The sequence below is a fragment of the Salvia miltiorrhiza genome, chromosome 2 (assembly GCF_028751815.1).
Source record: "Salvia miltiorrhiza cultivar Shanhuang (shh) chromosome 2, IMPLAD_Smil_shh, whole genome shotgun sequence".
Lineage (NCBI taxonomy): Eukaryota > Viridiplantae > Streptophyta > Magnoliopsida > Lamiales > Lamiaceae > Salvia > Salvia miltiorrhiza.
This window is the reverse complement of record NC_080388.1, coordinates 22727116-22741967: the sequence shown is the minus strand read 5'-3', so window position 1 is coordinate 22741967 and position 14852 is coordinate 22727116.

Here is a 14852-nt window from a genome sequence, read left to right as displayed (position 1 = left end):
ATTTTGGAATTGAATTCCATGAAACCAGGGCCCGCGGAGAACCAGTGCCTGCTAGAAAAGACCCAGCGACCGCTGAGTTCCAGCGAGCGCTGGAAACCCAGCGACCGCTGACCACCGGACGAGCAGCAGCAACTCCAGGCCGTCGATCTCAGGCAGCTCCAGGCCGCGAGTACCAAGAGAAGCCGCCCTTGCCCTTTATTCCGGGCTCTGATTACTCCGGCACCGTCGAAGCCGTTAGAGAAGCTGTCAAGTGTTCAAAATGGGGGACCCCGTTTGCTCCTTTGCCGCCCTCGGATCATTCGCCCAATTCATCGTCGCCGATGAATCCGAGCTGTAATCATTTCATTCTGCTGCCTCAAAATTGCGTAGAAATTCTTGCTGTGTTAATTATTTTTACCTGTCAAAATCGATCATGCTCAATTAAAATGTTTCGATAACTTGTTCTTTGGGTATCTACATTATACGGGTTAATTTGTTGTGCTTTTGAGTCATAATTTACTTTTTCAAGACAACTTATTGCTTATTGCTTGTCTGTCTCGAATGTCTCAGTGTATTATGTATCATTATGTTAAGAATATGCTGTGATTAAAAGACATTCCGAATAATTTGTCTAAACTGATTTACATGTGCTGCTATGAAAAGTTTGTCTTTAGTATTAGAAGCATTATTGATGTAGAATTTGTGTGATGATATCAGGATATGGGTTATAAGGTGGCTTCTGTTGATTATATTTTCTAAATGATACATGTTTGCAATCAACTGAGTTGATATAAGATCAAATAATAATTCACCTTTTTGAATTTCAATGATGGCAATATGACCAAAAAGTGATTTTTGACGGATTTTTGGTGCCTAAAGGGTGTAACTTGGTTGCTGTTGGTGCATTTTCGGTTGCATATGGTACATCTCATGTGGCACTTGTTCATCGAGCACAACTACGTGTTGGTCAGGTAGTATAGAGCTAATAATGTTTTGACTTTTTGCCCTTTGTTTATTGAAAATTGGTTGTAATATATTTGTGATGGAAAATTGGAGTATTGATGGTTCTTGGTGCAGCTGGTGGAGTCGGTGTTTCTGCTATACAAATTGGCAAGATCCGTGGCGCTACTGTTATAGGTGTTGCTAGGTAAGTAACATAATGATTAATGAGCAAGAGAGAGGTACGTAGTTTGTATGTATTGAGTAGTAGTAATATGTTATGTGTTGTTGAATAGGGGAAGTGAGAAGGTGCACTTCCTCAAGTCATTGAAGTTTGATTGAACGATTGCTGAGTTCCAGCGCTCGCTGGCTTCTTGGCCGCGGGCGCAGGAACTCAGCGCTCGCTTAAAATTTCATGGATTTTAATTCTCGTGGTTCTTGGCCGGATTTCGTCGTGTGTATTTTTTTGGATGAAATCCATGAAAGTCATTCCGGATTTTAAGTCAATGGAATAACGAATACACCTAGATTTGTATGGATTTTAAAAAGTCTTGAACGAATACACCCAGATTTCTGCAGACTTTTAAAAGTCTTGAACGAATACACCCAGACTTTTAAAATCCATAAAAATCCATCAAATTCCACAACGAATACACCCCCCTTAGTTTAAAGTTTATCCCTGGTGAAATGTGCAATAGGTAATTGTTAGGTCCTGAGGGTCTCGAATAGGTGTATGGAGGGGGGGAATACACCTATAGGCTATTTTCAAATTAATCTACCGACCTCAATCAGAGGGATCTCAGTCAGAGATCAAAACGAAACTTTACATGCAAACAAAGACGCCTGTTTTACTGAAATCAGTTTTGACAAAACAGGGTTGATGACTGATACTGAAAGCTCTTCAGTAAAGAGTTATCAGTTAAGTTGCTGGAACATAACTGATGCAAGTAAGGGCTTCAGTCGAGTTTGCTAAAATAGAGATGATAATACTCTTCCTGACTATCGAAAGATAGATCAATCAGACTGATATCATACGCAGCGGAAATTAAACTTAGTTTCGAAATAGCCTCGGTGGAGCAAGTTGTTGGTTATGGTTTCTTTTTGCAGTTAGTCAATGTTCAGTTTTATCAATTGAAATAACACAAGAAAGAATGTAAAACTGAAAGTTGTAAACAACACAGAGACTTTTACGTGGTTCGAAAAAACCCTTTCCTACATCCACGGTTGGTTGATCAGACCAACAATCCACTTCGCAAGTGCTTAACAGGTGCACTGCAAACCGAACCATGTGCTTGCCGGGTGCACACAACCGTACACTGAAGAAAACCCTTCTCCAGTACCCGCGCTTCACTCGCGTAGGATTTCCCTTACTTAACACAACCCGTGCTAAGACTCTCAGAGTCAGAAAACCCTTCTGACCTCCGAATCACTCAAAACACTCTTATGGGGGGAGGTTTGAACGAGTGCCAACTATACTTACGAAGAACAAGTTCTTTGAAGCAAGTTTGACCTTTGGCTTCTGGGTAAACAGATATATGCCTAGGGTCTAAGGGAATGTATGTAATCAGCAGTGACTGATTTTGGCTTTGGAATTCTCTTCTTCGATTCAAGCTTTGGGGAGTTTAAGCTTAAGGCTGAGTAGCAATTTCGGCAGAGCTTCAGCTTATGTTGTTGAATCGGTGAAGGTTGAAGTGATCCTCGAGCGCTATTTGTAGGAGAACTCTTGAATAGATCCGTTGGCGTAAATCGTCCTCAAGATTTCTTCCGTTGGAGAGCAATTCAAATTTGGGTTGAGGCTTCAATCTTTGAGGTTCCTTGTCTGGGTGGAAACGGCTCTCTTTGATGGACAGGAGATGTGACGTCTCTTAAAAGTAACCACCAGATAGGAATGACCTCTGCAGAGATAAGATCCTGACATCTCTGCATTTAATGCGGCTGTACTTTGTGAGTACGTGGCTTCCTCTGAACGTTGGAAGATCAGTCCTAGGAGGAATGTTCAACTGATACTTGACTTTAGTATCAGTCCTTTGCGCGCATTAAGTAATCAGTCTTCAACTGATACTTCAGTTGGTATCTGCAGTCTTCAGTCTTCAGTCCTTCGTTCTTCAGTCTTCAGTCTTCGACACCGCAAACTAAACTAGAAACGAACTCTAACACTTGAGTTCAAAACAATTTTAGTCTATTAAAATTAAGTCCTATGATTTTTGGTATCATCAAAATAAGGGTTAGGATATTCCACAAGGTTCCCAATAATTTCCCCTTTTTTGATGATGCCAAAACCACACAGCAGTTCTAGATAGCAAAAAGACTGAACTCACAGTACAAGTTCTAAACATGGGGTGAAAACAGTTCCCCCTTAACAATAGAACCTAAAAACTTGTACTAAGAGTTAAGAACGAAAACAGTTCTAATACAGAACAAGGAGAAGACAGAAAAACCATATTCAGAGCCTGGACAAAGAGTCATTGTCTTCAGGTTGAGATCAAAAAGAAGTTCTTTTCATTAATAAAAGAATGATAAGCCATCAGTCTAGGTACAGAGCAAGACTTACATTAGAGTAAAAAGAAAAACAATAACATCATGGGAAACCCATGGACTCCAGCAGTCTCCTTGGCTGCGCCTTGAACTTCTTGATCTTCATCTTCTGTCTTCGTGTCTTCATGTTCCTAAGCTTGTTCCACTCTCACTTGTGTTCCGTTGATTTGAGGTCTTATCCTCTTGGCTAATCTTCCTCAGGATCATCGGATGAAATAGGATGATCATGGTGCTTAACCGACTTAAGTTCATAAGATTGTGCTTCTTTTCCCCCTTTTTGGCAACATCAAAAAGAAGGACGAACCTAAGAAGGAAGCGAAGACCATGCGAAGGTGAGTTCGCATGAGGAAGATATTGGGGTTATTGGGGATGCAGAAGGCGAAGGCTTAGAAGGAGGTTAGGAAGAAGAGGGAAATGATGAGGGAGACAAGAAGAGAAGCAGAGGTTTGGAGAGGTGAGGGGACGTCAATTCAGTAGAGATTGTGAGGGTCTCACTGTTGACGTAGCGCCGGTTGACAACGAGTTCCTGCTCATTGTTGTTGCTCCGCATCGAAGCTTCACAAAAGGCGAGAGGCCTTTTGGTGAAGACGATGAAGTCTGTCCTATTTCAGACAGGTACTTCAAACCAATGCACCGGGCATGAGGATGGATGACACTCGCTTCGCTGGATACAAGTAAGGGTAGAGCAAACTTTGACGTCGGAGACTCGTTGAGATCCAGGGGAAGGATCCGGTGAAGACCAGGTATGTAAGCGTCATTCTTCCACTCCATGACTTTGCAGTCATAGATTTCTCCTTTCGTCAGAATAATTTTTCTCTGCAACTTTGGAAATATTGAAAATTTTTCTCACAGTGAAGGCTGTGGAGAGTTGTTAGTTGATGCAGAAAAATTGAGAAGACAACATGGTATAAATAGACAAGATGTGAACCATGTGAGAAGATGAAAAGTTTTTCGAAAACTGTGCCTAAAATGCTTTTGAAGAAAAATTCGCGTCCGTCGTCACTGCGAGGGACTGCGTCTTCAAAAAGTTGAAAGGCATCATTGCATTCTGTCATGTCAATGAGCTTCTCAAGAAATTTTATTGCAGAGGCAAAAAGGTTGGAAAGATTTTTGGTAAAAGATCAGGACAAGTTCAATCAAAACAGATTTTTTCTTTTTAAAGACTTTTGTCCTTCTCGGATATACCATTTTCCAACAATCAATTAAAGTTTTTGAAAGAAACTGATCAGTTAGAGAAAAGTTTTTGAACTAAAAACACAAAACTCTAAACTGAAATAACTGATTTTAAAAGTAAGCTTTTAAAAATACTTACTGATCAACTGAACATTGTAGTCAGTTGATACCACTTGATCCTGGTTGATTCATCAGGATGTCTTCTTCTTCAGATGAGCGTTCAGACTTCATTGCTTTCCACGTCGTAGAATCAGCAGTTGGTGACCACCAGTCAACATGACTGTTTGAGAAAGTCTTCAAACACAGCATCACTCTTCAGGGTTGATGAGGCCGATCTTTCCACATAGATCAATGAACCTCTCTTCTGGAAGAGCCTTGGTCAGCAGGTCCGCTCTCTGAACAACAGTGGGAATCCATTCCACAGAGATATTCTTCTTTTCGACATGATCACGGATAAAGTGATGTCGAATAGCAATATGCTTCACTCTTGTGTGATGAACTGGATTTTGGGATATTGCAATAGCACTGGAGCTGTCGCAATAGATAGGAACTTCCTTTTCGTCGATCCCATAGTCCTTTAGTTGATGGACTAACCACAGGATTTGTGAGCAGCAGCTTCCGGCAGCAACATATTCAGCTTCAGCTGTAGAGGTGGCGACTGAAGTCTGCTTCTTTGAAAACCATGAAATGAGCTTGTTGCCTAGGAATTGACATGTTTCGGAGGTTGATTTGCGATCAAGCTTGCATCCACCGAAGTCTGAGTCTGAGTACCCGGTGAGCTTGATGTCGTCGTCTGCTGGATACCACAATCCTAAATTTGGTGTGCCTTTAAGATATCTCAGAATCCGCTTTGCTGCATCCAAATGAGCTTCCTTTGGATCTGATTGATATCTCACACATACCCCGACTGCAAATGCGATGTCTGGTCTGCTCGCAGTCAAATACAGCAAAGATCCAATGATTTCTCTGTACTTCGTCGAAGAGACAGATTTTCCTTCTGAACCTGGATCAACTTTCCAGTTTGTGTTCATTGGGATCTTGACTGACTTCATGTGCTGAATACCGAACTTGGCTATCAGTTCCTTGGCATACTTGGACTGACTGATCAGTATTCCTTCGTTGGTCTGCTTGACTTGCAATCCGAGAAAGAAATTCATTTCTCCCATCATGGACATTTGAAATTTGTTGGTCATGATGTCAGTATGTTCGGATTTGGATCCGAAGATTATGTCATCGACATAAATCTGAACAAGCAAGAGATCTTCTCTTTCTTTGAGAGTGAACAGAGTTCTGTCCACAGATCCTTTCTTGAAACCTTGTTCAACAAGATACTCCGAGAGAGTATCATACCACACTCTTGGTGCTTGCTTCAATCCATAGAGCGCTTTCTTCAGCTTATACACCTTTTCTGGTCCAGCAACCTCAAACCCTGGAGGTTGTTCTACATAGACTTCATCTGTGAGCACTCCATTGAGAAATGCACACTTGACATCCATTTGGTGTACCTTGAAACCTTTGTGAGCAGCGAAGGCTAAGAAGAGTCTGACTGCTTCCAATCTGGCAACTGGAGCGAACGTCTCGTCGTAGTCGATTTCTTCTTCTTGACTGTATCCTTTAGCCACAAGCCTTGCTTTGTTTCTCACAACGTTTCCTTCTTCGTCTTCCTTATTCTTGAAAATCCATTTCAAGCCTACCACCTTTGCATCGTCTGGTCGATCCACAAGCTCCCAAACTGAATTCCGGTTGAATTCATTTAGTTCTTCTAGCATTGCGATGACCCAATGAGTAGACTTCAGAGCTTCTTCAATATCCTTGGGCTCTGTAGATGATAAGAAACAGCTGAAAATCTTATCTTCGTTGATGCAGTTCTGGTTGATGTCGAAGACGAGGTTGCACATTGATCTCCGAGTCTTGACGTCATCTGATGGTTCTCCAATGATGTTCTCCTTTGAGTGGAGTTCAAACCATCTTCGATACTTCTTGATCTCTTCTGGAGATGGTGGGGCTTCTTCGGTCAGAATAGTTCTGAGGTGTTGAGCACCTTCTGGAGCAGGGGAGAGTTGAACTGGATCTGCTTCACCATGTTCAACTCGATCTTCAGCAACTGGAGTTCCCCCTTGACTGATGCCATCTGCATTGGCTCCAGTCTGAACTTCAGACCTTTGGTTGATCTTCTGATACTGAAGCATCTCAGTATCTTCATCTTTGCCTGGTCCCCACACCAAGACAGTAGAGGGCTCGGTGTTGTGGATTTCAGCTTTGGAACCTTCAGTGTTTTGGACACACTTTTCAGCTTCTTGTTCCCTGAAATCATCTGTAGACTCATCAAAGATCACATGAGGTGTTTCTTCAACACAAAGAGTTTGAGAGTTAAACACTCGATATGCTTTGCTTGAGCGTTCTGTTCCAGAGTATCCAAGGAAGACTCCTGGATCAGCTTTACTATCGAAAGTGTTTAACCTCTTCTTTTCATTGATGTGGATGAAACACTTAGAACCGAAAGCATGAAAGTATGCAATTGAAGGCTTTCTGTTCTTCCATAGCTCGTATGGAGTTTTTCCATGTCTATGGGTGAGGAAGGAGCGATTCTGCGTGTAGCATGCGTTGTTGACTGCTTCGGCCCAAAACTTCAAGGGGAGTTTTGATTTGGCTAGCATTAACCTTGCTGCTTCCTTCAAAGACCGATTTCTTCTTTCTGCAACTCCGTTCTGCTGTGGAGTTCTTGATGCAGAAGTTTGATGGCTGATTCCTTGTTTATCACAATACTCACGAATGACAGTATTGAGGAACTCAGTCCCATGATCTTATCTGATGCTGATGATGTTGACTTTCTTTTCAATGCTCAGTCTTCTCAGCAGCTTTGGCAGATCCTCCAGCGTCTCTTTCTTCTTGAAGAGAAAGATAACCCAAGTATATCGTGAATAATCATCCACAACTACTAAGGTGTAATTCCTACCATTGTAGCTTCTTGGAGTGATCGGGCCAAACAGATCCATGTGAAGTAGATGTAGAACCCTTTCAGAGGAGTGTCCTGACTTTGACTTGAATGACATCCGTGTCTGCTTTCCTCTTTGGCATGCTTCACATTCTTGCTTCTTCTGGAACACAATAGAAGGAAGGCCTTCTACCAGTTGATGTTTTGCAAGCTTGTTGATCGTCTTGAAGTTGAGATGGTTGAGTCTCTTGTGCCACAGCCAGTTGAGCTCCGAGCTGTTATTGCTGATGAGGCAGGTTTCTGGTGGGCTGTCTTCCCAAGAAACGACGTAGAGACTCCCTTGTCTAAATCCTTTCAGAACCACCTTCTTTTGATTGTTTCTAACAGTGAATTCATCTTTCTTGATTTTCACTGTGAAACCGCTGTCACAAAATTGACTCACAGACAACAAGTTATGTTTAAGACCAGAAACAAAGCTAACATTACTGATACTGGCGTTACCCATGTTGAGCACACCGTAGCCTTTTGTTTCTCCGATTGAGTTGTCTCCGAATGCAACTTTGGATCCAGCTTTCTCAACGTACTGAGACAGATATTCTTTGTAGCCTGTCATGTGCTTCGAGCAGCCACTATCCAGATACCACGTTCTGATTGAAGCTTTAACCTCTTCCTTCTTTTGTGTTTCCTGACATTGACCTGCAAGGAAGAGTAGCTTCAGGCACCCAATCAAGCTTTGGGTCCTTCGATGTTAGTTCGAGTTCCCTTTGGAACCCATATCTGCTTCAGAATTGGTCTGGCTGATCTCTTGCGCTTTGTTGATTGTCTGATTGACGTTGTTGGCGCTTCAGTTGGCACATGAGCATTCTTCTGTTGAGAAATCCTTTTGAAGGCCTCACTCTTTTAGCAGTTCTGTCTGATGAGTGGTTGAGGTTTTCTTTGCTCGGCGAAGTATCTTCCCTGAGATACTCGAGTCTTTGTAGACTTATGGAGACTTGACTGATGTCCAGATGCTTGTTGTCGTGGATGTCGCTTGACTCGTTTGGACTCAGCATTGCTTGGTCTCCATGGATGTTGTTCCTTCTGAAACTGAACTGATGTCAGTTTCTGACTGATGTGGCCTTTGTTCTTGACTTCTGATGTTTCTTCCCCGATCTTTAACTGAAATCTGCTTTCCAGTCTTCTCAGTAGGGTGATCTGGTTGGGGGCCTCCTTTGCTCGTCTATAGCTCCGTGGAGGTGGAACATTTGATCTAGCCATCAGTCTGCGCTTGCGAACTTCATCCATATCATGATCTCTTGATTATTCTGATGTTGTGATTTCAGAAGGATCATCCTTTGAAATGATCATGATCTTCTTTCCTTTGTCAGCTGCAACCTTTCCTTCAATGCTTTTAACAAGGCCTTTCGAAGGAAAGTTGCTCATCATGGGTGACTGCATCATACAGTTCTTGACTGTTTCTTCCAGCTTGTGATTGAGCCTCTTGATCTCATGAGATGCTTTATCACATTCTGAGTTGGAGTTTCTGAGCTTTTCCTCCAGTCGGCTGTTCTCCATGATTAGCTGATCAAGACAAGTTTCATCCGGAAAGTAGATGATTGTCTGATTCTTAGCTCGTTCATCATTGATCTCCTTGTCCAATTTTTGATTCTGCTTAAGGAGATCTTCGAACATTTTCCTCAACTGACAGTGATCAGTCATGAGCTGATCAAACTCGTCAGTTTCATAGGATGAGCTATCTCCAGATTCTGAGTAGTCTTCTGAAAGCATGAGGAAGTTATCAGTATAATGAGTTTTCGAGTGAGAGATTACCTCTGAGCCATTCATCCTATTGTCGTAGCTATTGTCAGCCACGCTTTCTGATTCATTGGCCATCAGGGCTCGGCTCTCATCCTCTGAGCTGGAACTGTCGAAGTCGGATGATTCTGATGTGTCTTTGGAAGAATCAGCATCGTCAGCAACCATCGCTTTCTTCTTCGAAAAGTTGCGATCTTTCTTAGCTCTTAGTTCTTTGCGCTCAGCTTGAGTCAGATCAGGGCATTCATGTCGAAAATGCCCTTTTCTTTCTACATCCAAAGCATTCCATGTCTTTGATGTCGTAAGCGGTTGACTTCCTTTCTCCGCTTCGATCTGTGGAATGTCTGGGGTTACTTTATCTTTCCTTTCCTTTGTAGTGCTGCTTGTGGAACCTTCTGTACTTCCGAAACTTGGACTCCATCTTGTTGAATCTTTCAGTCAACAATGCATATTGACTGAAGAAGTCCTCTGGGTTGAGTTCCGTTGGTTCCTTGATCTGCTTCTTGCCTTCTCTTGTTGAGGCCTTCAGTGCAACTCCTCTTGAGGTTGATGGACCATCTTCGTCTGATCTTCCAGCCTTCTTGTTTCCAAGATTTCTCAGAAGGTCGAACTCATTTGCCATGAGATCGAAGAAAAGCTTGTTTGTCGGGAGCTGACTGAATCCTGACTTATGCTGATGAGCGACTGAGTAGATCTGCCATTCTCCACGTGGCAGTGCTCGAAGAATCTTCAGGTTGATTTCTCGTTGAGTGTATTTGTCTTTAGAAATGGATTGAACTTCATTCAAAATTTGGTTGAATCTAAGTTCCATTTCCTCGACAGATTCATTCTTGAGCATGAGGAAGGAGTCGAACTTCTGACAAGCTATAGATAGCTTATTCTCCTTGATTTCCTCGAAACCTACGCACATTCTTTCCAGGATGTCCCACATCTCCTTCGCAGTTCCGCACTTGATGATCTTCATGACATGGTTGTCGGGAACGGTGCCGGAGATGATGCTTTTGCTTTCTTCGGTGGTGAAGTCTGCTTTTTGCTTGGGCTGGACCTTATCGTAAGGATCTTGTTGTGGATTAACAGGAACCCTTTTGACAGTTTCGATGATGGTGATTGGTCCGCTGGTGATGACTTCCCACATTCGGCAATGTTGGGCGGTGAGGAAGCTTTCAAGCCGAAACTTCCATATGTCGTATTTTTCAATACTAAACATAGGTAGAGAAGATAATCTGTTGTGGTTAGTCTCCATCAAAAAAGAGAGAACAGATAACAGTAGATAGAACAGATAGCAAGCACAAAAAGAAAGAGAGAACTTTTTCGAGACCTTTAAGAAAAAGGATCTAGTTCAATTAGAACTAGTCAGATACAGGTAGTTCTTGCGAACAACCTACTCTGATACCAGTTGTTAGGTCCTGAGGGTCTCAAATAGGTGTATGGGGGGGGAATACACCTATAGGCTATTTTCAAATTAATCTATCGACCTCAATCAGAGGGATCTCAGTCAGAGATCAAAACGGAACTTTACATGCAAACAAAGACGCCTGTTTTACTGAAATCAGTTTTGACCAAACAGGGTTGACGACTGATACTGAAAGCTCTTCAGTAAAGAGTTATCAGTTAAGTTGCTGGAACTTAACTGATGCAAGTAGGGGCTTCAGTCGAGTTTGCTAAAACAGAGATGATAACACTCTTCCTGACTATCGAAAGATAGATCAGTCAGACTGATATCATACGCAGCGGAAATTAAACTTAGTTTCGAAATAGCCTCGGTGGAGCAAGTTGTTGGTTATGGTTTCTCTTTGCAGTTAGTCAGTGTTCAGTTTTATCAATTGAAATAACACAAGAAAGAATGTAAAACTGAAAGCTGTAAACAACACAGAGACTTTTACGTGGTTCGGAAAAACCCTTTCCTACATCCACGGTTGGTTGATCAAACCAACAATCCACTCCGCAAGTGCTTAACAGGTGCACTGCAAACCGAACCGTGTGCTTGCCGGGTGCACACAACCGTACACTGAAGAAAACCCTTCTCCAGTACCCGCGCTTCACTCGCGTAGGATTTCCCTTGCTTAACATAATCCGTGCTAAGACTCTCAGAGTCAGAAAACCCTTCTGACCTCCGAATCACTCAAAACACTCTTATGGGGGGAGGTTTGAACGAGTGCCAACTATACTTACAAAGAACAAGTTCTTTGAAGCAAGTTTGACCTTTGGCTTCTGGGTAAACAGATATATGCCTAGGGTCTAAGGGAATGTATGTAATCAGCAGTGACTGATTTTGGCTTTGGAATTCTCTTCTTCGATTTAAGCTTTGGGGAGTTTAAGCTTAAGGCTGAGTAGCAATTTCGGCAGAGCTTCAGCTTATGTTGTTGAATCGGTGAAGGTTGAAGTGATCCTCGAGCGCTATTTGTAGGAGAACTCTTGAATAGATCCGTTGGCGTAAATCATCCTCAAGATTTCTTCCGTTGGAGAGCAATTCAAAATTGGGCTGAGGCTTCAATCTTCGAGGTTCCTTGTCTGGGTGGAAACGGCTCTCTTTGATGGACAGGAGATGTGACGTCTCTGAAAAGTAACCACCAGATAGGAATGACCTCTGTAGAGATAAGATCCTGAGATCTCTGCATTTAATGCGGCTGTACTTTGTGAGTACATGGCTTCCTCTGAACGTTGGAAGATCAGTCCTATAAGGAATGTTCAACTGATACTTGACTTTAGTATCAGTCTTTTGCGCGCATTAAGTAATCAGTCTTCAACTGATTCTTAAACTGATACTTCAGTTGGTATCTGCAGTCTTCAGTCCTTCGTTCTTCAGTCTTCAGTCTTCGACACCGCAAACTAAACTAGAAACGAACTCTAACACTTGAGTTCAAAACAATTCTAGTCTATTACAATTAAGTCCTATGATTTTTGGTATCATCAAAACAAGGGTTAGGATATTCCACAAGGTTCCCAACAGTAATCTTATTTCACATGAAAGCATGGAGGACATTGTAAAAAGTAGGAGAGGATAGTTCTAAGAACCCATGCATTAAATTTGATCATAAAAGAATCTTCAGTTATTATACTGTCTAAATCACTACATAAACATACTGGAGTTCCTGGATCCCGAGCAAGAGAAGCACTGGTAAAGTTTCCCTCAACTACCTATAACAGAGAGTATCATAGAGCATCATGATTAATGGCGAATCAAGGGCTCAAATTTTTCATATTCCCACTACAAAACAGAGTATTGAAATCGAAAAAATGGAGAAAAACCGAGCACATGCGTGATTACCTAGATAATACGAAACAGAGAAGGTGCATATCCTTCAATCGTTGGCATCGGTGTCCGCGTCTGTAAATTAAGTGGCTACGAGAGGGGTTTGTGTAGTAATTGTGTGCAAATTTAGAAATTTATAAAAAAAAAGGGGGTAGAGCAATATGGGAAGGATGAAATCCCCACCTTTCCAAATCTATCACTACCAATTACTTACCTTGATTCATGGATCTGTAGGGGTGGGGAAGAAACGTTTGCAGCCATGGATGAAGCACCTCCCAAATTTGGGCCATCGAAATTGAAAGAGAGAGAAAGAGACTGCTGTAAGGATTTGCACACAATGGGAGATGGAATTTGAGAAGAAGAGGCAGATGGTGTTGAGTATGAAATCGCAGGCAAATGGAGAGAGATTGAAGGATTTGAGCATGAGATTCGTAGGCAAATGGAGAGCGATTGAAGGATTTGGGCATAAATTACCAATCTAATTTGTAACGGTTTTGAATGTAACGGTTTTGAATATTGATATTTTTTATTTTCTTGACAACTTTGAGGATTGAGGCGTAAGATGAAGAATAGAGAATCAGATAAATCGAAATAGAGACTTTTGAGAGCGCCACGTAGAATAGAGAATTGCTGTGGGCTCTCAAAAACGTATTCCATTATATAATTGATAAATAGATTATATATTATGTATTGAAAATTATTTTGCTAATATTTTGTACCCCTAAAATTATGAGACAATCGTTTCTTGCATTTTATGTGTGCTTTGGGCCAAACTTAAATTAAAAAAATCTGGCTGATGTTGGCTAGCCCTTCAAAATAAGTGGGCCCAGCTTAACTTTAAAATGGTGACTAAAATGATATAGGTATATTTTTAACTAATAAAAAAATTCAATTAAATTGAAGAGAAGAAAACATGTACTAAAAAGTTCTAACTAATTTTCTTTTGTATTTTTTAACAATGTTTTGAGATGTACTACTTTTAATATTAAAGTACTCCCTCCGTCCCAATAATGAAGACACACTTTTCTTAATAGGTTGTCCCAATAATGAAGACACATTTCTATATATGAAAATAATTAGGGCTTATCAAATTATAATTAACTTAACCTTAATCACTAATATAAATAACAAAAAAAAAAACCCTAGGCCCTAGTAAATGAATCGTCCGCCTCCCTCATATCAGCCTCATCTCTCTCTCTCTCTCTCTCTCTCTCGAATGTTCTCTTTTCTCCTTCACCATTTCTTCTCCGATCTGATCTGCCGTCCTCCACAACGCCGCCGCCCTTCCCCGATCTATATTTCATACTCCTCCGCTACGCCTCCCTTCGTATCCAATTTTTTTTACCCTCCGAAAATTGCGTCGCCCTCTTGTTAGAACCCTAGGGTTCCGCCGCCCTAACCCTGAATCCGTCTCCATCTGTAAATTCCACCTCACCCATCGTTCAAATGGCCGATAAATTGGGTTGGGAGGCCTATTTGAACATTGTGCATAGACTTAAACTTTAGGGCCATGCATATTCTATCATACTCATTCTGTTCAAGAGAGAACTTAAGACATAATAACTTGTTGGGGGCTGTCAAATCAGGTCGGATAGCACTTGAATGAGCTCTGATCAGCCCTCTTGATATCCATCTACCCACTGTACTCTTCGAGCAGTTGATACCTGTTGCTAGCCTTCGTATTGTTCCTCTTTTGTGCAATTCCAAACTTGAAATTAATTCTAAATCGATATGAACTCTTTTCCTTCTAACCTTGTTGATTTTTTTACTTTGAACACATATTAACTGACCTTGCGCTTGTTCTTCCTTTGCAGCCTTCCATAAACGAGCGATCGAACTCCTACAGCAACCCCACTTCGTCATGGCAGCCTTTTGAGTGCCATAGTTCAGCTTGCCATCTGCACTGTTGCGAAGAAGGAAGAGTGCAACAGCTTGTCTTTCTTCACTTGTTAAATCCTTTCTTCTAGTCATCTTTTTCTTTTTCTTTTTGTGTGAATTTTGTGAGAAAGATGGTGTATTATGGCAGATTCTGAAATGCCTTTATAAAGCTGTACATTACAAATTTTTGGTGGGAAATTTAAGCCCCCAAATTTTCGGTGGAAATGAAATTGGATGAACCGCCCTTTTCTCTAATTTTGGCAGATTCTGAAATTTTTGATGTGTCTATATTATTTTCAGTTTTTAAATTTTGGAAGTAGCGCCCATTTCTTTTTCAGTTTTTCATTCTTGAACTTAAGTGGAATC